The 19,009-nt window shown below is 49.7% G+C and overlaps 1 protein-coding gene across 3 annotated transcripts in view; it reads left to right on the forward strand.

Moving 5' to 3' along the window:
- Positions 1 to 15,525: 15,525 nt before the first annotated feature.
- Positions 15,526 to 19,009, forward strand: part of MEF2D (myocyte enhancer factor 2D) — a 198,817-nt gene continuing 195,333 nt past the window's right edge. For all 3 annotated transcript variants that reach the window (XM_073639495.1, XM_073639499.1, XM_073639498.1), the window contains exon 1: positions 15,526 to 15,816. The gene's annotated coding sequence lies outside the window, so the exon portion shown is untranslated. The remainder of the gene's footprint in view (positions 15,817 to 19,009) is intronic.

Raw genomic sequence — 19,009 nt, forward strand, 5'->3', positions numbered from 1 at the left:
TAATGACACTGACACTCGGGGTAATGGATAATGACGTTGACACTCGGGGTACAGGATAATGACGTTGACACTCAGGGTACAGGATAATGACACAGACACTCGGGGTAATGGATAATGACACTGACACTCGGGGTACAGGATAATGACACTGACACTCGGGGTATAGGATAATGACACTGACTCTTGGGGTACAGGATACTGACACTGGGGGTACAGGATAATGACACTGACACTCGGGGTACAGGTTAATGATACTGACACTTGGGGTACAGGATAATAACACTGACACTTGGGTACAGGATTATGGCATTGACACTTGGGGTACAGGATACTGACACTGGGGGTACAGGATAATGACACTGGCACTCTGGGTACAGGATAATGATACAGACACTCGGGGTACAGGATAATGACGCTGACACTTGGGGTACAGGATTATGCCACTGACACTCGGGTACAGGATAATGACACTTACACGCGGAGTAAAGCATATTGACACTTACACTTGGGGTACAGGGTAATGACACTGACACTTGGGGACAGGATAATGACGCTGACACTCGGTGTACAGGATAATGACACTGACACTGAAGGTACAGGATAATGATACTGTCATTTGGGTTACAAGATAATAACACTGACTCTCCGGGTACAGGATAATGATACTGACACTTGGGGTACAGGACAATGGCACTGACACTGAGGGTACAGGATAACGACACTGACACTTGGGGTACAGGATAATGACGCTGACACTTGGGGTACAGGATAATGACACTTGCACTCGGGGTACAGGATAATGACACTTACACGTGGGGTACAGGATAATGACGCTAGCCCTCGGGGTACAGGATAATGACACTGACACTCGGGGTACAGGATAATGACACTTACACGTGGGGTACAGGATAATGACACTAGCCCTCGGGGTACAGGATAATGACACTGACACTCGGGGTACAGGATAATGACACTGACACTCGGGGTACAGGATAATGACACTGACACTCGGGGTACAGGATAATGACACTGACACTTGGGGTACAGGATAATGACACTTGGGGTACAGGATAATGACACTTGGGGTACAGGATAATGACACTCGGGGTACAGGATAATGACACTGACACTTGGGGTACAGGATAATGACACTGACACTCGGGGTAGAGGATTATGACACTGACACTCGGGGTACAGGATAATGACACTGGGATTACAGGATTTTGACACTGACACTTGGGGTACAAGATAATGACATTGACACTCGGGGTACAGGATAATGACACTCGGGGTACAGGATAATGACACTGGGATTACACGATTATGACACTGACACTTGGGGTACAGAATAATGACACTGATGCTTGGGGTAAAGGATAATGACACTGACACTCGGGGTACAGGATAATGACACTGACACTCGGCGTACAAGATGATGATGCTGATACTTGGGGTACAGGATAATGACACTGATATTTGGGGTACAGGATAATGACACTGATATTTGGGGTACAGGATAATGACACTGACACTCGGGGTACAGGTGAATGAAGCTGACACTTAGGGTACAGGACAATGGCACTGACACTCGGGGTTGTAGTATCGGCGTCTCTGCCCCCTGACAGGCAGAGACGCCGTCCTCCTTTCCGCCTCGCTCCCGGCCCGGCGTCTTCCGGTTCTCCTGCTGTTGCCGGCGCGCGCAGCTTCCCGGGCACTGTTCTTAGGGCACACGCACCTGCGCTCCCTCCCTCTTAAAGGGGCCGCGCGCGCCATCCTAAGGAGTCTCCGGCCAAAGGCCGGAGGACCTCTCATTTAAAAGTCTCCTCCTCCAAAATGGAGGTGCCCGTGCAAGGTTGTAGCTTTGTGTTGTAAACTCTGCTTCAGCCCTCAGGTCTCGCTGCTAGTCTGACTACCAGTCCAGTCCGCCAGCCAGACTACCAGTCCAGTCCGCCAGCCTGACTACCAATCCAGTCCGCCAGCCTGACTGCCAGTCCAGTCCGCCAGCCTGACTACCAGTCCAAATACAGAGAAATAGTCGGCACTCCGTAGTCCTCGTTAGTAATAGTGGTGCACGTGGAGAGATTACAAGCAGAATGAAGAAATCCCGGCACTCACGTGTATTCAATCAGTTCATTCATTCCACATGTAGGAAAACTACAACAAGACGTTTCAGCCCCTCACAGGCTTTTTTCAATTGTCAAATTCAATTCAATTCAATTGAAAAAAGCCTGCGAGGGGCTGGAACATCTTGTTGTAGTTTTCCTACATGTGGAATAAATGAACTGATCGAATACACGTGAGTGCCGGGATTTCTTCATTCTGACTACCAGTCCAGTCTGCCAGCCTGACTGCCAGTCCAGTTCGCCAGCCTGACTACCTGTCTCTGCCAGCCAAGTGTACTCTCCAGCCCGTCTGTCTGTCTACGATCCAAACCCGCCAGTCTGTCTATGGGCCTGGCTTGCCTGCCTCCCCGGAGAACGTACCAGTTACCTGCCGTGCCTATCAGCCAGCCTACCTGGAGGCTCCTACCAGTTACCTGCCGTGCCTATCAGTCAGCCTACCCGAATGCTCCAGCCAGTTCCCCGTGGGAGTCACCTGCTCTCATACAAGGACAGGCCCAGAGTAGTACCTGGTCCCTCTGCTCGGTCCTTCCCTGGTTCACGGAGTCGATTGAGCCGTCGTGCGACCTTGGTCAGTCCGAGTTGATACCTAGTTACGCCCCTCTGGTCCCTCCTTGCACCGCAGCAGAGAGGTTCCACCACCCGGATCCGTAACAGTTTGCACGGGCCATGGAACCCGGTGGCCCCCAGGAGGTTTCTCGTCAGAGATCCCAACAGGAAACCATCCTGACCTACCTGCGGTCTGTCAACTCTCGCCTGGTTACGCTGTCTGTCCCACCTGTGCCCGCCTCGAGACAAGTGACACCCGCTCCGGCGGTGCCGCTGCCTACCAATACCACGGCATCCAGCCTAGGACCCCGGCTTTCTGCGCCTCCTCGTTTTGGGGGTGACCCTGTCTTATGTCTGGGTTTTCTGGACCAGTGCACGCTGCACTTTGAACTTCTGGCACATCAGTTTCCCTCCGACCGGGCCAAGGTGGCGTTCATCATGTCTCACCTCACCGGGGAAGCATTGGCATGGCTTAACCCTCTATGGGAGAGAGGGGATTCCCTGGTGTCCGATCTTCCGGCTTTCCTCACTGCCTTCCGGAGGGTCTTCGATGAGCCCGGACGAAGGACTTCTACTGCCTCCTCATTGCTCCGTCTCCGCCAAGGGAGTTTCACCGTGGGCCAGTATGCCATACAGTTCCGTACCCTCGCTTCTGAGCTTGCCTGGGACAACGAGGCCCTGGTGTCCACCTTCCGGGAGGGTCTTTCCGGTCGGATTAAGGACGAACTAGCCGGCCGGGACATTCCTACCACCCTGGATGACCTGGTGTCACTAGCTACCCGGATTGACATCCATTTCCTAGAACGTGCTAAGGAGACTACCCGGGAGAGAAGATTTCCTCGTCTGGCACCTGTTTTCCAGAAACCTGCCTCCCAACCAGCAACTCCCCAGGCACGCTCGCCCGAACCCATGCAGATCGACCAGACCAAGATGGTCAAGTCTCGCCAAGAAACACGCCGAGCCGAGGGGAGCTGTTTCAACTGTGGTAGTAAGGAGCACCTGATCCATTCCTGTCTGGTGAAGCCGGGAAACTCCAGTGTCTAGGACCACTCGGAGAGGTCATCCTAGGCAAGAGTAAATCCTCTCCGTTCTTGACTTTATCAGTCTCTATTTCCTGTGGAGAGAACCGCTTCTTTGAAACTGGCCATCTGGATTCCGGAGCCGCTGGGAATCTCATTTCCCAGTCCCTTGTAGAGAAGTATCAGATTCCTACCAAACCTCTGGCTGAACCATTGGCAGTCGCTTCTGTGGATGGAAGACTCCTTCCGGTGACCATCTTGCTCGTCACTGAGCCCGTAACCCCTCAGGTGGGAATGCTGCACTCAGAGAGGATCTCCTTTCATGTGCTTTCCGGACTCTCTCACTCCCTTTTGCTAGGTCTACCCTGGCTACAGAGACATGAACCCGTTTTGAATTGGCAATCTGGTGAGGTGCTCCGTTGCGGGCAGGATTGCCATGAGACCTGCCTGGTCCCGGTTTGACCTCCGTCTACTCCGGCTAATTTACCTGGTCTACCGGCACCTTACTGGTCCTATGCAGATGTCTTCGACAAGAAGGAAGCAGAGACATTGCCACCTCATAGGCCATATGATTGCCCTATCGACCTTGTACCCGGTGCCACTCCACCCCGTGGGTGTATTTACCCATTGTCATTGGCTGAAACCCGGGCCATGTCGGAGTACATCGAAGAAAATCTGGCTAGGGGATTCATCCAGAAGTCTACCTCCCTGGCTGGAGCAGGATTCTTCTTCGTAAAAAAGAAAGACAGTTCACTACGCCCCTGTATCGATTATAGAGGACTCAACCAGATTACTATCAAAAACAAATACCCCCTGCCGCTCATCTCTGAGCTGTTCGACCATTTTAAAGGCGCGAAGATCTTCACCAAGCTCGATCTTCGTGGGGCGTATAACTTGGTCCGGATCCGCCAAGGAGACGAGCGGAAGACGGCATTCAATACCCGGGACGGCCACTATGAATACCGTGTGATGCCCTTTGGCCTCTGTAATGCTCCAGCCGTCTTCCAAGAATTAGTTAATGACATCTTCCGTGACCTCTTATATTCTTGCGTGGTGGTGTACCTGGACGACATCTTGGTTTTCTCTCCGGATCTTCCCACACACAGGAGGGATGTTCGTCAGGTCCTGCTTAGGCTCAGGTAGAATCACCTATATGCCAAATTTGAGAAATACCTCTTCGAGCAGACCTTTCTTCCGTTCCTGGGCTATATTATCTGTAAGACAGGTCTACGGATGGACCCCGAGAAGGTCTCTGCCGTCTTAAAGTGGCCCCGTCCGGAGGGGTTGAAGGCGATTGAGCGATTTCTGGGCTTCGCCAACTATTACCGTCTCTTCATCCCACATTTCTCTTCCCGGACTGCACCCATCTCTGCGTTCACCCGTAAGGGAGAAAATCCTAAGGAATGGCCATCCGAAGCGGAGGAGGCCTGCCTCTCCTTAAAAAAAGCCTTCTCTTCTGCCCCAGTGCTGCACCGTCTGGATTGCAACAAACAGTTCTTTCTGGAGGTTGATGCTCACCCAGAAATCTCCGTCGGGGAGAATGGTAACCTGCGGCTTCTTCTCCAAGCTCTTCTCCTCATCCGAGCGCAACTACTCCATAGGAGATCGAGAACTGCTAGCCATCAAATTTTCGCTGGAGGAGTGGCGTTACCTGCTTGAGGGGGCTCTGCACCCGGTGGTCATCTACACTGACCACAAAAACCTGGCATATCTACAGAATGCCCAAAGACTCAATCCGCGTCAGGCCCGGTGGTCTTTGTTCTTCGCCCGCTTCAACTTTACCCTACATTACCGTCCTGCGGACAAGAACGTTAAAGCCGACGCCTTGTCCCGATCTTTCCTGTCTTCTGATCAAGAGGAGGAACCTATGCATATCATCAATCCCTCCAAAGTGATGAATGTGGCCCCCTTGGACCTGTCTCGTCTCCCACCCGGTAAGACGCTTGTAGCGGTTCCGGATTGTAAGAAGGTTCTTCACTGGGGTCATTCATCTAAACTAGCCGGCCAAGCTGGCCAGAAGAAGACCTTCCTGCTCATTACCCGGCATTACTGGTGGCCTACCCTGCGCAAGGATGTGGTAGACTTCGTCATTGCCTGTTCGTCCTGTGCCCGCAACAAGGTTCACAGACATCATCCATCCGGCCGTCTCCTGCCTCTTCCCGTACCTGCTGCCCCGTGGCAACACATTTCTATGGACTTTATTACTGATCTCCCTGTTTCTGCCGGTTGTACTGTCATTTGGGTGGACGCTGACCGCTTTTTAAAAATGGCCCACTTCATCCCTCTGCCTGGTCTCCCGTCTGCATCTGTGCTGGCTAAGGACTTCATCCATCACATCTTTCATCTCCACGGCCTACCCCTCCACATTGTGTCTGATCGCGGGGTCCAGTTTACTTCGCGTTTCTGGAGAACTATGTGTAAGCTGCTGGATGTCACCCTGGATTTCTCCTCTGCTTACCATCCGCAGTCCAATGGCCAAGTGGAACGTATCAACCAGAACCTTACCAGCTTCCTCCGGCACTTCGTCAACGCTCACCATACCGATTGGGTAGAACTCCTACCATGGGCTGAGTTCTCCTATAACAACCATGAGAGCGAATCTTCTTCCAAATCCCCGTTCTTTGTGGTCTACGGTCAACATCCCCGGATTCCGTTTCCCGTCTCCGCTTCAGTGGACAACCCTGCCACGGAGTCTCTGGTCAGCGAATTTTCCACCATTTGGAAGGACACTAGATCCGCACTTCTTCAATCCTCCGAGCGGATGAAGAAACATGCTGATAAGAGACGCCTGGACCCACCTCAATTCCGTCCGGGAGACAAGGTTTGGCTCTCCTCCAAACATGTTCGTCTCAAAATACCCTCCTATAAGTTAGGTCCACGGTTCATCGGTCCATTTGAAGTCCTCAAGCTAATCAACCCAGTAGCCTACAAGTTAAAACTCCCGGACACCTTACGGATTCCCCACTCCTTCCACGTATCTCTCCTCAAACCAATTGTGCTTAATTCTTTTCCCAACAGTCCAGGTACCTCCCCAGCTCCGGTCTCCGCTAAGGAGGGTAAGAGGAAAAACCTTTTTTCTGGTGGATTGGAAGGGGTTTGGCCCAGAGGAGAGAACTTGGGAACCCAAGGAGAACATCCACGCCCCACTTCTCCTTAAAAATTGTATTTCCAGCCTAAAACAGAGGGGGAGTAAAGGGGGGGGGGGGGATGTAGTATCGGTGTCTCTGCCCCCTGACAGGCAGAGACGCCGTCCCACTTACCGCCGCGCTCCCGGCCCGGCATCTTCCGGCTCTCCTGCTGCTGCTGCTGCCGGCGCACGCAGCTTCCCGGGCACTGTACTTAGGGTGCGCGCTCCCTCCCTCTTAAAGGGGCCGCGCGCGCCGTCCTAAGGAGTCCCCGGCTAATGGCCGGAGGACCTCTCATATAAAAGGCACCTCCTCCAAAATGGAGGTGCCCGTGCAAGGTTGTAGCTTTGTGTCCTAAACTCTGCTTCAGCCCTCAGGTCCCACTGCTAGTCTGTCTACCAGTCCAGTCCGCCAGCCTGTCTACCAGTCCAGTCCGCCAGCCTGTCTACCAGTCCAGCCCGCCAGCCTGACTGCCAGTCCAGTCCGCCAGCCTGACTACCTGTCTCTGCCAGCCAAGTGTACCTGGAGGCTCCTATCAGTTACCTGCCGTGCCTATCAGTCAGCCTACCCGGAGGCTCCTATCAGTTACCTGCCGTGCCTACCCGGAGGCTCCTGCCAGTTACCCGTGGGAGTCACCTGCTCTCATACAAGGACAGGCGCAGAGTAGCACCTGGTCCCTCTGCTCGGTCCTTCCCTAGTTCACGGAGTCGATTGAGCCGCCGTTCGACCTTGGTCAGTCCGAGTTGATACCTAGTTACGCCCCTCTGGTCCCTCCTTGCACCGCAGCACAGAGGTTCCACCACCCGGATCCGTAACAAAGGTACAGGATAATGACACTGACACTCGGGCTACAGGATAATAACACCGACACTTGGGGTACAGGATAATGACACTGACACTCGGGCTACAGGATAATAACACCGACACTTGGGGTACAGGATAATGATACTGACACTCGGGCTACAGGATAATAACACCGACACTTGGGGTACAGGATAATGATACTGACACTTGGGGTCCAGGATAATGACACTAACACTTGGGGTACAGGATAATGACACTGATATTTGGGGTACAGGATAATGACACTTGGGGTACAGGATAATGACACTGACACTTGGGGTACAGGATAATGACACTGACACTTGGGGTACAGGATAATGACACTGACACTTGGGGTACAGGATAATGACACTGATACTTGGGGTATAGGATAATGACACTGATACTTGGGGTACAAGATAGTGACACTGACACTTGGGGTATAGGATAATGACACTGATACTTGGGGTACAAGATAGTGACACTGACACTTGGAATACAGGATAATGACACTGACACTTGGGGTACAGGATAATGATACTGACACTTGGGGTACAGGATAATGATACTGACACTTGGGGTCCAGGATAATGACACTATCACTTGGGGTACAGGATAATGACACTGACACTCGGGGTACAGGATAATGACACTGATATTTGGGGTACAGGATAATGACATTTGGGGTACAGGATAATGACACTTGGGGTATAGGATAGTGACACTGACACTTGGGGTACAGGATAATGACACTTGGGGTACAGGATAATGACGCTGACACTTGGGGTACAGTATAATGACACTTGGGGTACAGGATAATGACACTGACACTTGGGGACCAGGATAATGACACTGACACTTGGGGTCCAGGATAATGACACTGGGGGTACAGGATAATGACATTGGGGGTACAGGATAGTGACACTGGGGGTACAGGATAATGACACTTGCACTCGGGGTACAGAATAATGACGCTGACACGCGGGATAAAGGATAATGACACTGACACTTGGGGTAAAGGATAATGACACTTACACTTCGGGTACAGGATAATGACACTGACACTTGGGGTACAGGATAATGACACTGACACTTGGGGTATAGAATAATGACACTGACACTTGGGGTACAGGATAATAACACTGACACTCGGGGTACAGGATAATGACACTGGACACTGACACTAGGGGCACAGGATAATGACACTGACACTTGGGGTACAGGATAATGACACTTGGGGTACAGGATAATGACACTTGGGGTACAGGATAATGACACTGACACTTGGGTTACAGGATAATGACACTGACACTCGGGGTACAGGATAATGACACCGACACTGGGTGTACAGGATAATGACACTGACACTCGGGATAAAGGATATTGACACTGACACTCGACGTACAGGATAATGACACTGAAACTTGGGGTACAGGATAATGACACTGACACTCGGGGTAAAGGATAATGACACTGACTCTCGGGGTACAGGATAATGACACTAACAATTGGGGTACAGGATACTGACACTGACTCTTGGGGTACAGGATAATGACACTGACACTGGGTGTACAGGATAATGACACTGACACTTGGGGTACAGGATAATGACACTGACACTCTGGGTCCAGGATAATGACACTGACACTCGGGGTAAAGGATAATGACACTGACACTCGGGGTACAGGATAATGACACTAACAATTGGGGTACAGGATACTGACACTGACTCTTGGGGTACAGGATAATGACACTGACTCTTGGGGTACAGGATAATGACACTGACACTGGGTGTACAGGATAATGACACTGACACTTGGGTTACAGGATAATGACACTTGGGTACAGGATAATGACACTGACATTTGGGGTACAGGATAATGATACTGACCCTTGGGGTACAGGATAATAACACCGACACTTGGGGTACAGGATAATGACACTGACACTTGGGGTACAGGATTATGCCACTGACACCTGGGGTACAGGATAATGACACTGACACTCGGGGTACAGGATAATGATACAGACACTCGGGGTACAGGATAATAACGCTGACACTTGGGGTACAGGATAATGACACTGACACTGGGGGTACAGGATAATGACACTGACACTGGGGTACAGGATAATGACACTGACACTCAGGGTACAGGATAATGACACTGACATTTGGGTTACAGGATAATGACACTGACACTCGGGGTCCAGGATAATGACACTGACACTTGGGGTACAGGATAATGATACTGACACTCGGGGTACAGGATAATGACACTGACACTTGGGGTACAGGATAATGACACTGACACTCGGATTAAAGGATAATGACACTGACACTCGGCGTACAGGATAATGACACTGACACTCGGGGTAAAGGATAATAACACTGACACTCGGGGTACAGGATAATGACATTAACAATTGGGGTACAGGATACTGACACTGACACTGGGGGTACAGGATAATGACACTGACACTTGGGTTACAGGATAATGACACTGACACTTGGGGTACAGGATAATGACACTAACACTTGGGGTACAGGATAATGACACTGACACTCGGGGTACAGGATAATGACACTGACACTTGGGGTACAGGATAATGACAAAGACACTTGGGGTACAGGATAATGACACTAACACTTGGGGTACAGGATGATGACACTGACACTAGGGCTACAGGATAATGACACTGACACTCGGGGTACAGGATAATGACACAGACACTCGGGGTACAGGATAATGACGCTGACACTCGGGGTACAGGATAATGATATTGACTCTTGGGGTCCAGGATAATGACACTAACACTTGGGGTACAGGATAATGACACTGACACTCAGGGTACAGGATAATGATACTGACAATTGGGGTACAGAATAATGACACCAACACTTGGGGAACAGGATAATGACACTGACACTTTGGGTACAGAATAATGACACTTGGGGTACAGGATAATGATACTGACACTCGGGGTACAGGATAATGACACTGACACTCGGATTAAAGGATAATGACACTGACACTCGGCGTACAGGATAATGACACTGACACTCGGGGTAAAGGATAATAACACTGACACTCGGGGTACAGGATAATGACATTAACAATTGGGGTACAGGATAATGACACTGACACTTGGGGTACAGGATAATGACACTGACACTTGGGGTACAGGATAATGACACTTGGGGTACAAGATAATGACGCTGACACTTGGGGTACAGGATAATGACACTGGGGGTACAGGATAATGACACTGGGGTACAGGATATTGAAGCTGACACTTGGGGTACAGGATAATGACACTTGGGGTACAGGATAATGATGCTGACACTTGGGTACAGGATAATGACTCTGGGGGTACAGGATAATGACACTTGGGGTACAGGATAATGACACTGACACTTGGGGTCCAGGATAATGACACTGACACTTGAGGTCCAGGATAATGACACTAGGGGTACAGGATAGTGACACTGGGGGTACAGGATAGTGACATTGGGGGTACAGGATAATGACACTGGGGGTACAGGATAATGACAATGACACTCTGGGTACAGGATAATGACACTGACACTTGGGATCCAGGATAATGACACTGGGGGTACAGGATAGTGACACTGGGGGTATAGGATAATGACACTGGGGGTACAGGATAGTGACACTGGGGGTACAGGATAGTGACACTGGGGGTACAGGATAGTGACACTGGGGGTACAGGATAATGACACTGGGGGTACAGGATAGTGACACTGGTGGTACAGGATAATGACACTGGGGGTACAGGATAATGACACTGACACTCTGGGTACAGGATAATGACACTGACACTTGGGGTACAGGATAATGACACTGACACTTGGGGTATAGGATAATGACACTGACACTTGGGATCCAGGATAATGACACTGGGGGTACAGGATAGTGACACTGGGGGTATAGGATAATGACACTGGGGGTACAGGATAGTGACACTGGGGGTACAGGATAATGACACTGGGGGTACAGGATAGTGACACTTGGGGTACAGGATAATAACACTGACACTCGGGGTACAGGATAATGACACTGGACACTGACACTAGGGGCACAGGATAATGACACTGACACTTGGGGTACAGGATAATGACACTTGGGGTACAGGATAATGACACTGACACTTGGGTTACAGGATAATGACACTGACACTCGGGGTACAGGATAATGACACTGACACTCGGGATAAAGGATAATGACACTGACTCTCGGGGTACAGGATAATGACACTAACAATTGGGGTACAGGATACTGACACTGACTCTTGGGGTACAGGATAATGACACTGACACTGGGTGTACAGGATAATGACACTGACACTTGGGTTACAGGATAATGACACTTGGGTACAGGATAATGACACTGACACTTGGGGTACAGGATAATGATACTGACCCTTGGGGTACAGGATAATGACACTGACACTCGGGGTACAGGATAATGACACTTACACTGGGGGTACAGGATAATGACACTGACACTGGGGGTACAGGATAATGACACTGACACTTGGGGTACAGGATAATGATACAGACACTTGGGGTACAGGATAATGACACTGACACTTGGGGTACAGGATAATGACACTGACACTCTGGGTCCAGGATAATGACACTGACACTCGGGGTAAAGGATAATGACACTGACACTCGGGGTACAGGATAATGACACTAACAATTGGGGTACAGGATAATGACACTGACACTTGGGGTACAGGATAATGATACTGACCCTTGGGGTACAGGATAATGACACTGACACTCGGGGTACAGGATAATGACACTGACACTTGGGGTACAGGATTATGCCACTGACACCTGGGGTACAGGATAATGACACTGACACTCGGGGTACAGGATAATGATACAGTCACTCGGGGTACAGGATAATAACGCTGACACTTGGGGTACAGGATAATGACACTGACACTCGGTGTCCAGGATAATGACACTGACACTGGGGGTACAGGATAATGACACTGACTTTCAGGGTACAGGATAATGACACTGACATTTGGGTTACAGGATAATGACACCGACACTCGGGGTCCAGGATAATGACACTGACACTTGGGGTACAGGATAATGATACTGACACTCGGGGTACAGGATAATGACACTGACACTTGGGGTACAGGATAATGACACTGACACTCGGATTAAAGGATAATGACACTGACACTCGGCGTACAGGATAATGACACTGACACTCGGGGTAAAGGATAATAACACTGACACTCGGGGTACAGGATAATGACATTAACAATTGGGGTACAGGATACTGACACTGACTCTTGGGGTACAGGATAATGACACTGACACTGGGGGTACAGGATAATGACACTGACACTTGGGTTACAGGATAATGACACCTGGGGTACAGGATAATGACAAAGACACTTGGGGTACAGGATAATGACAAAGACACTTGGGGTACAGGATAATGACACTAACACTTGGGGAACAGGATGATGACACTGACACTAGGGCTACAGGATAATGACACTGACACTCGGGGTACAGGATAATGACACTGACACTCGGGGTACAGGATAATGACGCTGACACTCGGGGTACAGGATAATGACGCTGACACTTGGGGTTCAGGATAATGATATTGACACTTGGGGTCCAGGATAATGACACTAACACTTGGGGTACAGGATAATGACACTGACACTCGGGGTACAGGATAATGATACTGACAATTGGGGTACAGGATAATGACACCAACACTTGGGGTACAGGATAATGACACTGACACTTTGGGTACAGAATAATCACACTTGGGGTACAGGATAATGACTCTAACACTTGGGGTACAGGATAATGACACTTGGGGTACAGGATAATGACACTTGGGGTACAGGATAATGACACTGGGGGTACAGGATAATGACACTGGGGTACAGGATATTGAAGCTGACACTTGGGGTACAGGATAATGACACTTGGGGTACAGGATAATGATGCTGACACTTGGGTACAGGATAATGACTCTGGGGGTACAGGATAATGACACTTGGGGTACAGGATAATGACACTGACACTTGGGGTCCAGGATAATGACACTGACACTTGAGGTCCAGGATAATGACACTAGGGGTACAGGATAGTGACACTGGGGGTACGGGATAGTGACACTGGGGGTACAGGATAATGACACTGGGGGTACAGGATAGTGACATTGGGGGTACAGGATAATGACACTGGGGGTACAGGATAATGACACTGACACTCTGGGTACAGGATAATGACACTGACACTTGGGATCCAGGATAATGACACTGGGGGTACAGGATAGTGACACTGGGGGTATAGGATAATGACACTGGGGGTACAGGATAGTGACACTGGGGGTACAGGATAATGACACTGGGGGTAAAGGATAGTGACACTGGGGGTACAGGATAGTGACACTGGGGGTACAGGATAGTGACACTGACACTCTGGGTACAGGATAATGACACTGACACCGGGGGTCCAGGATAATGACACTTGGGGTACAGGATAATGACACTGACACTCTGGGTACAGGATAATGACACTGGGGGTACAGGATAATGACACTGACTCTCTGGGTACAGGATAATGACACTGACACTTGGGGTCCAGGATAATGACACTGGGGGTACAGGATAGTGACACTGGGGGTACAGGATAGTGACCCTGGGGGTACAGGATAATGACCTTGGGGGTACAGGATAATGACACTGGGGGTACAGGATAGTGACACTGGGGGTACAGGATAATGACACTGGGGGTACAGGATAGTGACACTGGTGGTACAGGATAATGACACTGGGGGTACAGGATAATGTCACTGGGGGTACAGGATAATGACACTGACACCGGGGGTCGAGGATAGTGACACTGGGGGTACAGGATAATGACACTGACACTTCAGTTCTGGGATAGGATGTTTCTGCTTCCTGTGGCTGATGCAGTGTGACTTCTGCTGTGGTCGGCCATGTTGTGGCCTCTCGCCTTTCCTCGGGGGCGGTGTGGCCCTGATGTGATGCCCCTCAGCAGACCCTTCAGTCCAGCCTACATGGCACAGTGTATGGCTGGTGGCAGCAGTAGGAGAGGATGTAGCTTCTCCTCCTCCCTGGGTTTCTATATGAACAGTATCTGGGTCATAAAAGCCGCCCCATAATTATGGTCCAGACCCCGGTGCCTCTCTGTGCCCCTCCGGTGTCCCCAGTAGAATCAGGAAACCAGTTTCTTCTGACTCAGACAGAATGTGACCACTGCAGCCAATCATTAGGTTTTGATTGGCTGCAGCAGTCACACGTAAAGAAGAAGCTCCGAGACCATCAGCGAAACAACGTGGTAACATTTCTGCGCCATGAGACCCTTTGTTGGGGTGTACGGGGCGCAGCAGGGATCAGAGCTGGCTCTGTTCACTGCAGCTTGACTGCATACGGTTGCCATGGCAGCCTGGTGCGTGCTGGTTTTAGTGCCCTTCTCGCTTTTCCCCCATGGCGTCTTGGGCTCGAATCTGATGTATATGGTTTATGCCTTTTTTGCATAGATTTCCATTACCCCCCCCCCCCCCCAAAAAAAAAAAAGTCACGGAGGGGCAATGCCAGTCTCCCCAGAACCTCTCACACAGCGGAATATACCAGTTTAGATTCCATTTGTTATAAAACTCTCTAAAATGAGGATTTTATCACGTAGTAGTGCTGGTATCCCTCCTCACTCACAGGCTGGCGGTGAAGGAGTTAAGGCGGAGGGATTCACAGTAACACGCCTCAACCGATCCTTCAACAGCGCAACCTAACCCTAGCGCGCGGCCCGCCTCCCTGCTTTGATTGGCCGGCTGTCACCCGCTCCTCGCGTCCTGATTGGCTCCGCCGCCTATCAGTCTCGGGGTCGGTGTCAGTGCAGAAGCAGCAGCTCTTTACAGTAGAGTTTTTTTTTTCGTGCTGGGTGAAAATTGTTACATTGTAGCAGAGGAGGAAGCGGCGGCGCTGGACAGTGGGGGCTGCGGGCTGAGCTGCTGCTGCTGCTGCTACTGCTGGCGTCCTTGTTTTGGGGGGACAGAAGATTGTGAGACTCCCCTCCAAGAGGAGAAGAAGGGAGGGGAGAGAAACCTCCAGGAGCCTGGGAAGAGCAGGAAGGAAGCCCCTCTGGTGAGTGCAGTCACCCCCTGCACATGCTCCCCCTCATCACAGGCCCCTCTGGCTGTGCAGGGGTTAAAAGAAGCGATAGCTCATTGTTAAAATCAGTGCACCCCCCCCCCTCCATGTGCCAAGGAAATATAGGTCAGGTGGAGGCTGCCATCCTGGAAGGGTGCACTTATTTATTCTAAACCTGTCTGACAAGAGGGGGGGGGGGGGTCTTAACAATTGCAGGTCTCCTCCTGGTGAGGTGTGGGTGGTGAAGGGTTAACAGGGGCCGTGTTTACTGCATGAGACGCCATCATTATTATTGTTTTTGGGGAGGGGGTCGTCCGCCGCGCCGTGTTATGATCTCCCCATAGAGGCCCAGCCTGAGAGGAGGGGGTGCACTTACTTCCTTTGCAGGGTCAGTGATGACATTTAAGGGGGTGGTGTGGATGCTGTGATGGCTGCAAGTGGTGGGATGTATTCAGGGCTCGCTCAGTATGTCCTGTTGACATTGGGGGACTTTTACGCTGGATGGTGACCCCGTCATGTATTAGTGTAGTGGTGCATCCCCTCATCTCTGCTGACCGGTGACGTGCATGTCCGTACGGTGTCATTCTATACTGCGCCCCTGGAGTTTTATTCACATTTGCTATATTTAGATGAGTGTGCTGGTATATAATGTGGAGCGTGCGGCTAATGGGCTCCTGTATGGGAGGATAGTATGGTGCTGAACGGACATCATGACAACTGCATCAGCCGTGACACCCAACATCATATCTATCTGTCATCTATCTATCTATTATCTATCTATCTATTATCTATTATCTATATATCTATCATCTATCTATTATCTAATATTTATCTGTCTATTATCCATCTATTATCCATCTATTATCTATCATCTATATATTATCTCTCTATCTATTATCTATATATTATCTCTCTATCTATCTATCTATCATACTTCTGCACATTTCTCTCACTATCCCCCACTTCTATCCATCCTTTCCTAGTGACCTCTTACAGCCGGATTCATCATTTGCGTTGTCACCTTTTTAGTCTTGTCGTACCTGTTGTCATTTTTGGGTCTAATTCTTCCACGGGTTCATGAATTTTGTGCAAAATGAAAAACGCTTTTTATTTTTGTCTTTTTTTTTTTTTTGCTATTTTTTTAGAGCAAATACCGAATACGCATGATTCGTTAAGATATCACGCACAAGCTAAAATCTCAGGTGTATTAAAAATGGAGTACATATGAGCAAAAAATGCTCCCACAATGGGGGACAGGGAAAAAACAGACGAACGAGTAGAAAATAAAGTAGCAACTAAAAAATCAAAACAAGACAAATAATAAGCGCAAATGCAATGATGAATCGGACCCTTTGTTTCTACTACATGGGGGAATATTCTGAAGCCTTGCCCCTTGGACAAGCCTTCTTCCAGGTAGTGGCCATCATGTGCGGCCGTCTACTTCTGCTTTATGTGGGAGATGTCAGGGCCGGGCTGTCACATATGCAGCTCCAGGGGTGATGGATGGAGCTTTCTTCTCATCGCTGGTCATAAATCCTGACTGTACTCCCTTTCTAGGAGGTTTAACCTCCAAATTTCAACTTGAACTTGCTACCTATGGAGAATATTCAGGCATTTCCTTTTAAAGAGTCAATGGTATGAGCTGAGTCCCGCCCCTTAAAAGGGGTCACACCCATCTTCTTAAATGGCCATTTTTGGATAGTACTTGTAAATACAAGCAATTTTTCAATTTACTGCTTATTAAAATTTTCATCCACTCTTGTGATATTGGCACTTTTCTTTTGTTTATAGCTGGTTGCCGCAGAAACCGACCACCGCTGTTAGACAGCAGGCCATGCGCAGTGCTTACAAGCTGTTTCCCGCTGAGCTGTTGTGAAGCTGGCCAAGATCGCTGGAGTGTGCTGACACTTACAAGCTAGACAGCAGCGGTGGTCGGTCTCCTAGGCAACGAGCTGTAAGTGAAAGAAAAGTGCTTATATCTCAAAAACAGTTGCAAATTTCTATAAGCAATAAATTGCAAAAGTGCTTTATTTTTACAAGCTCTATCCGACAATATCAATATACGAAGATGAGAATAACCCCTGTAAGGGTAGAGCCCCCAAATTCTCCAATCAGCTTCGAGGTTTCCTTGAAATAATGTCTGCCGAAATGTAGAGGCAGTCCAGGAATGTAAGACAAAAGAATGGTATCTTCCAACATTTTCAATTTGATTCCCTTATGGAGGGTAAAAATGTGAAAAGTGACAGCCTGGCCCTTTAAATCCGGCGGTTCTGCTTTATCACGCCCGTCGTGTGTAAGAGCTGGCGGTGCCCTAATGGTTTCTATAATACTCTTATAAGTGCTGCCGTCTCTGGCCATGGGCGCACTTACTTTTTTTTGTGCGGCGCTTATTTACAGCTTAGTGATTTTCGGTTTCTCTGTAATTCCTCCGTAGAAATCGGCTATAAATCAATCACGTGTCAGCACTGGGAAACTTCCTATCCTCCAGTTCCCAGCATTCCTTCATGTCCCAGCATCCCTTGCGGCTCCAGCATCCTAATGGAGCAGAGTCATAAACAACCAAGGACAGGCAAGAAGGCCGCCTCCCCGCCAGCACTACATGAAAGGACCTTGGGAAATGAGAGAAGGGTCAATATTCCTCTCTGCCGGGTCGATATACGCACAGATCATAGGATACCAGTTCGATGGCTGCTTAGGTCGCCGGTTTGCTCTTGTTAACCCCTGCAGAGCCAGTCCGGATCACTTGCACATGTGCAGATCGCTTAATATCTCCTGCTCTAATCATCATACCCCCACATTGGGCCCGTCCCCCAGGGGCTCGCAATATAATTTCCCATTCTGATGAACATTCTGCCAGTGCGTCGTTACCATAGCCGCACCAATTATTGACCCACCTTGACGAACTCTATATATCCATGGGCAGAAGAAAGAGTCATCCCGCCTCCTTGTGCTCTATGTGGGCTCCTCAAATGGGCCGACTGTGGTTGCAGTATCAGCTGATTGGCACAAATTTTCACCCAAAGCCCCCTAGGTGAAAACCACCCATGCTATCACCCATTTCCGGAAGACCTGATGGCCTGACCAATCATCTGTGTTTACCACCTTTAAATCCAGTGGACATTTTATATAGTGCCAGTTAAATGCTCTTTTGGGGAGGATCTCTGATGTCATCACAGAGGGCTGATGA

Source organism: Phyllobates terribilis, unplaced genomic scaffold (assembly GCF_046119375.1).
Source record: "Phyllobates terribilis strain yellow unplaced genomic scaffold, ASM4611937v1 Scaffold_7__3_contigs__length_470593459, whole genome shotgun sequence".
NCBI classification, from domain to species: domain Eukaryota; kingdom Metazoa; phylum Chordata; class Amphibia; order Anura; family Dendrobatidae; genus Phyllobates; species Phyllobates terribilis.